Here is a 6,000-nt window from a genome sequence, read left to right as displayed (position 1 = left end):
GGGAATAGGGGGAAGGGAGGGAGGAAGGGAGGACCTGGGTGTAGAGCACTGGGAGCGGAGGTCCCAGGAAGCCTGCAGGTGGGGGACCTCGGTCCTCTTGCCCTGGCGTCGGCAGAGATTGCCAGGTCCGTGAGAATTTGGTAAGACGGCGTTTTCTGAGATCCTGTGAGAGCCCCAGAGTTTCAAAGTTGGCCACGAGACAACCCAACGGAGTTTCGGGGTCAAATTTGGATTGGGCAGCTCCCATGATTCCCGCCGGGTAACCCAGAGACTGAACACAGCGACCCCGTTTGCAGCTCAGGGTCACCGACAGAGACGGAGGTCGCCGTGAGGATGGGGACGTCTCCTGGTCCCCAGCCCCGGTGGCTCGGTGGGGTGGCCCTGGCGCGGCCGCGGCTTCAGGCAGGACCACGGGCCGGGCCGGGGCAGGGCCTCGGGGAACTTAGCCCGCGTTCCCCGGTGCTGGGTTCAGGTGAGGTCCTGGTGGCGAGAGGAGGGAGGCTCCCCACCAGCGGGGCCTCCATCTCCTCCCGGGTTCTGGGTTTCGGCACCAAGTGTCGGGTTTAATCGGATCAATAGTGAAGTGAAATAGGCCAGGCAAAAGTTGGTTGAAACAGGCTTTTAATGGGACCTGCTGTCGGGCCAGGTTCTGAGGCCTGCAGGGGAGGGAGAGAGGGGGAAGTCGAGGGCAAGGGGGTCAAGGGGCTTTGTAAGGGGGGAGGGGGCAGGGCTTGGGTGTCTGTGCAGGGTGATCGGTATTAGCCATATTACTGGTGCAATCAGCCTGGGGCAATAACTGCCGGTGCCCTTATATGGGGTCCAGGTAAAGTAGGTTCAGGTTTCCTGCATAGGTCCGGTCTCCCCTGGGGCGGTCTGCTAGTGCTGGAAAGTTCTGAGGCAGGGGCAACAAGGTGGGGGGGGGCGGTCTGCCAGCATTTTGTTGGTGCCTCCGGATCCCCCTTGATCCCGCCGGCCCAACGTTTAGTCCTCTTTCTCTTCGTGGCACAGGAGTGTACCCTTACAAATGGAGGTTTTTATTATACATTTTTCTTACAAAAGGGTAACTTTTACCCAGTTTTCAGGACTTTTCCTTTGCTGTTTTTTTTTTTTTAAAAAATGATCAGCCTAAAATAATCTTTACGCTAAAAAGGCATATTCTGTGGTCACAAATTCTCCCCTTCCCTAATGTCAGTGAACTTTTCCATCTACCAGCTCTTCAAAGTAAGCTGGATTTATCTACGTATCATGTTATTTCTACTTGTTCTTGACCTACTTATGTTACATTTTAAAATTAGATATGTATAAAAATAAATATAAAAATCCCATATTTCTATAGCAGATGCCTACCGTAAATATTTGCAGTGAGGTTTCTTCAAATCTGATCACTGACTCTGTTGTGTGTGCATACACGTGCATATATATATACATACGTGAAGAATATTTTGCAGATCATACCAATACAAGTTGGTATTTTTTTTTCTGTAAAAGTAAATCATATGCGTTTTTTATACGATAAAATTTTAGTAGACCCTGTTGGTAGTAATGAGATCATATGTTTTGCCAAATACTTATCAGAATCAATTATTTGTATCTTTTGGAAGAATACAAAGTTTACAATTTACTATTATAAATAATACTGAAAGCACATAATTCTTTATATGCATGTGGTTTTTTTTTTTTTCCTCTTGGAATAGCATCCCCCAAAACAAAATGAATTGTTCAAGATAAGAGCTAAGATGTTTACAAGAAAGGTTAGAGAGAAGGAACACTCCTGCCACTCCCCTCCCCCCACCAAGATGGCTAACATTTCCCTCAGATTAAACATTTCCCTCAACTCAGGTTGATTAAATTTCAGGCAGCCTTCTTCACAACTCTAGGCCTTTATTTATTTTTTATTTATTTTTTTAAATAAATTAATTTTTATTGGTGTTCAGTTTACCAACATGCAGAAAAACACCCAGTGCTCATCCCGTCAAGTGTCCCCCTCAGTGCCCGTCACCCATTCCCCTCCAACACCCGCCCTCCTCCCCTTCCACCACCCCTAGTTCGTTTCCCCGAGTTAGGAGTCTTTATGTTCTGTCTCCCTTCCTGATATTTCCCACACATTTCACCGAAAGATGAATGGATCAAGATGATGTGGTTTATGTATACAATGGAATATTCCTCAGCCATTAGAAACGACAAATACCCACCATTTGCTTCAACGTGGATGGAACTGGAGGGTATTATGCTGAGTGAAGTAAGTCAATCTGAGAAGAACTCTAGGCCTTTAAATTTCCTTTTCTTAGAGCATTTACTTTAGAAAACTTGTAACTGTCCATTCTTTCTCTGTCCTTTGAGATGTTAATCTTTTTCCTCTTGCCACTATTATGTGGGAGTGTCTTTTTCAAACATTTGAGAACCATAGCTTTAAAATGTAATCATCAAAACAAATGGGACCCTTATCTCCTGTCTTGAAGATAAGGGAAGATCAATATTTTTTTGGTAAAGCCAGTTAGTGAACCCAGATGGCTTAAGATCTTCCTACCTCCCCTCAGGTCTTAAAACTCTTCAGTCCTTAGTTTCAGTGGAGTTGAGTTCACCCCGAACTCTGGTCTCTGTCCCCTATTTTATTTTTATTTATTTATGATAGTCACACAGAGAGAGAGAGTGAGAGAGGCAGAGACACAGGCAGAGGGAGAAGTAGGCTCCATGCACCGGGAGCCCGACGTGGGATTCGATCCCGGGTCTCCAGGATCGCGCCCTGGGCCAAAGGCAGGCGCCAAACCGCTGCGCCACCCAGGGATCCCTGTCCCCTATTTTAATAGTCTTGAAAGGTCTTTCTTGGTCAACATAATGTTTACTCTGATAACTTTATGGGTTGAATTGTGCCTCCATCTCCCAAATCATGTGTTGAAGTCTACCCCCAAGTACCTCACAATGTGACTGTATTTGGAGACAGGGCCTCTAAAGAGGTATGTAAGATAAAATGAAGTCCTAATCCAATATGATTGGTGTCTTCATAAGAAAAAGAAATAAGGACACAGACACAGGGAAGACCATGTGAAGGGAAAAGAAGGCCTTTTTATAAGGTAAGGAGAGAGGCCTTAGAAGGAATGAATCTTGCTAAGTAAAACCTTAATTTAAGATTTCTCATCTCTCAAATTTTGAGAAAAAAAAGATTTCTGCAGTTTTAGTCACCCAAGCTGCGGTACTTGATTTTGGTCACTGTCATAAAATAATAAAATACTCCACGAGCAGAATAGAAGAGGGAAGGTCTTATTGCAACATCACCTGTATTCAATCCTAAACATTTAAAATTATTTGCTGATTTAATGTATAAAATCTGTTTTTGATTGTTTTGCTTTCTGTATACATTGATTAGTACTAGTTTTATATATTCTGTATTTTTCCATTATATTTATCTTTCTATAAACTGGTCAACAATTTTGCAACTTTTAAACTTAAATTGATAAATCCTTTGTCATTAATTCTTATAGAATATTGTTGACTATGTTTGTTAACTATTCTGGTTGACCTCTATAATTTCACTGGATTTATTTTAAATCCTCAGTCCTACTGCAGTATTATTTTGGGAAAAATAAAAACAATTTGTTCCTGTTCAATAATAAGATTTTTTTTTGTTTCTGTTTAATTAGGTATTTTACTTGAATTTCCGTAAAGATGTATAGTTTATCTATTTAAAGTCATATTCCAAGCTAACTATTATTTGTTTTTCTTTGGTTATGATTGTTAATAGTTTGGTTAATGATTTTCTTATCTACTAAATAATCCATTGCTTTGGTATCTGAAAGCAGACAGGCATTTAGGAAACTAAATTTAAAAAATGTATAAACTAGGGATCCCTGGGTGGCGCAGCGGTTTGGCGCCTGCCTTTGGCCCGGGGCGCGATCCTGGAGACCCGGGATCGAATCCCACGTCGGGCTCCCGGTGCATGGAGCCTGCTTCTCCCTCTGCCTGTGTCTCTGCCTCTCTCTCTCTCTCTGTGACTATCATAAATAAATAAAAAAATTAAAAAAAAAAAAAAAAAAAAAAAAAAAAAAAAACAAAGGGGAAGGGAAAAAAAAAAATGTTTAAAAAAAAAAATGTATAAACTAAATTTAATAAATTTATTTTTTAAAGATTTTATTTATTTGGAAATAGGCAGGCATTTAGGAAACTAAATTTAAAAAATTTATAAACTAAATTTAATAAATTTATTTTTTAAAGATTTTATTTATTTATTTGAGATAGAAAGAGAACACACATGAGCAGGGTGTAGGGCAGAGGGACACGCAGAAGCCCCCTTCCCCTGGCTGAGCTGGGAGCCTGAGGTTGGGCTTGATTCCAGGACCCTGAGATCATGACCTGAACCAAAGTCAGCCGCGTAACCAATTTAGCCACTCAGGCACACTTATATTTTTCAGTTAGTTCTCTTCTGCTTTTACTTTTTAAGTGAATGTTTTTGAAAAATAGTCAATATTTTTCAGTTAGTTCTCTTCTGCTTTTACTTTTTAAGTGAATGTTTTTGAAAAATAGTCAATTTCTACTAATAATTGTTATTATGTTTGCATCATCACTTGTATATTTTAGGACTTGCTGAATGAGATTATAATTGCTACTCTGAAATATACTCCTACCTGTAGCAGTGAATTTCTATTATTTTTAAATTAAGTGTAAGATTGATTTGAACAATGATTTGCTTTAAATATTTTTTTAAATGAGGAATGCTGTTTATCAAAAGCATTTAAGTCGATTCATATCTTATTTTTTTATTTTCTTATTCATACAATTGTACTTAATGTGATACTAATATCTAATACTATTAGTATATAAAAATATTAGTATAATCTGAAATGACTATGATAAATAGCTTTTTTTTACTTTTAAATTCTAATAAATGAAATAGAAATTAAACCATTTAAATTTTATTTGCTGGTATTTTGTTTAGCATTATGAAATTCAGATTTATAGGTCAATGGTTTAATCTGTGGTTTTATTTTTTTATACATTTTTATTGTTTATAAAGATGCTTTATAGTTTTATAGGTGCTTGCAGTTTGACTTTTTGGAAAAACTTATAAATTTTTATTACAAGCAAAAGTGAAGTTCTTAAAAGTCTCAACTTGACCATATATGAAACAATTAAAAAACCTTAAAGGTATCTCGAAAAAAGCAGGAGACATCTCAAAAAAAAAAAAAGAGAGACATCTCTAGGTAAAAATAATAAAGCCCCATGCTTTCACTATAGATAATTTTTGTATTAAAATCACATTGGCTAGTCATTGATTGTATTGGCTAAATGAAATTATTACTTAACCACTGTGTTCTTATATAAGTACTGAATAATATGAGTGAGTGAAGTTTTCTTGAATGATTTATGTCACATTAGAACTGCCAGTTTTCAGTATAGTCAGTTCTAATATAACATTGCCATATGCTCTGGTCATATGGTTACCTGGTAGGCAAAATGATGTAATCAAACATTGTAGGGTTTATGAAGAAAATAGAGATATGAACACAGTCCTCAAAAACTTGGTCAGTGGTATGCACACCAAAAATGGAACCTTATAAAAAATGGAAGCATACTTTTACATGTTAAATGATTTTACACACACACATAGACACACACACACACATATATATTGTACAATCAGCATAACATTTTACATTTTTAAAAAAGACCTGAAGTTTGCTTGTGGTGTGGAATTGGAAGCATTGCAGTGATGAGTTATTTTGAAGTGGTGGCAAGAAAGAGTGTGGCTTGGGATGTCTGGGTGGCTCAGCAGTTGGGTGACTGCCTTTGGCTCAGGTTGTGATCCCGGGGTCTGAGATTGAGTCCTGCGTCAGGCTCCTGTGAAGAGCCTGCTTCTCCCTCTGCCTGTTTCTCTGCCTCTCTCTCTCTCTCTGTCTCTCATGAATAAATAAATAAAATCTTAAAAAAAAAAAAAGGAAGAGTGAGGCTCATAATACACACTGAGCTGCTGGTGGTATGTGTGTGTGTTGTGTATTTCTGCACAAC

The 6,000-nt window shown here is 38.8% G+C and overlaps 1 pseudogene; it reads left to right on the top strand.

Annotated features, from left to right (window-relative positions):
• Positions 1-333: 333 nt before the first annotated feature.
• LOC121475050 overlaps positions 334-6,000 on the top strand; it is a 95,765-nt pseudogene continuing 90,098 nt past the window's right edge.

The sequence above is a fragment of the Vulpes lagopus genome, chromosome 13 (genome assembly GCF_018345385.1).
Source record: "Vulpes lagopus strain Blue_001 chromosome 13, ASM1834538v1, whole genome shotgun sequence".
Lineage (NCBI taxonomy): Eukaryota > Metazoa > Chordata > Mammalia > Carnivora > Canidae > Vulpes > Vulpes lagopus.
Note: the sequence above shows the minus strand (reverse complement) of the source record. Positions and strands in the feature narration are given on the sequence as shown.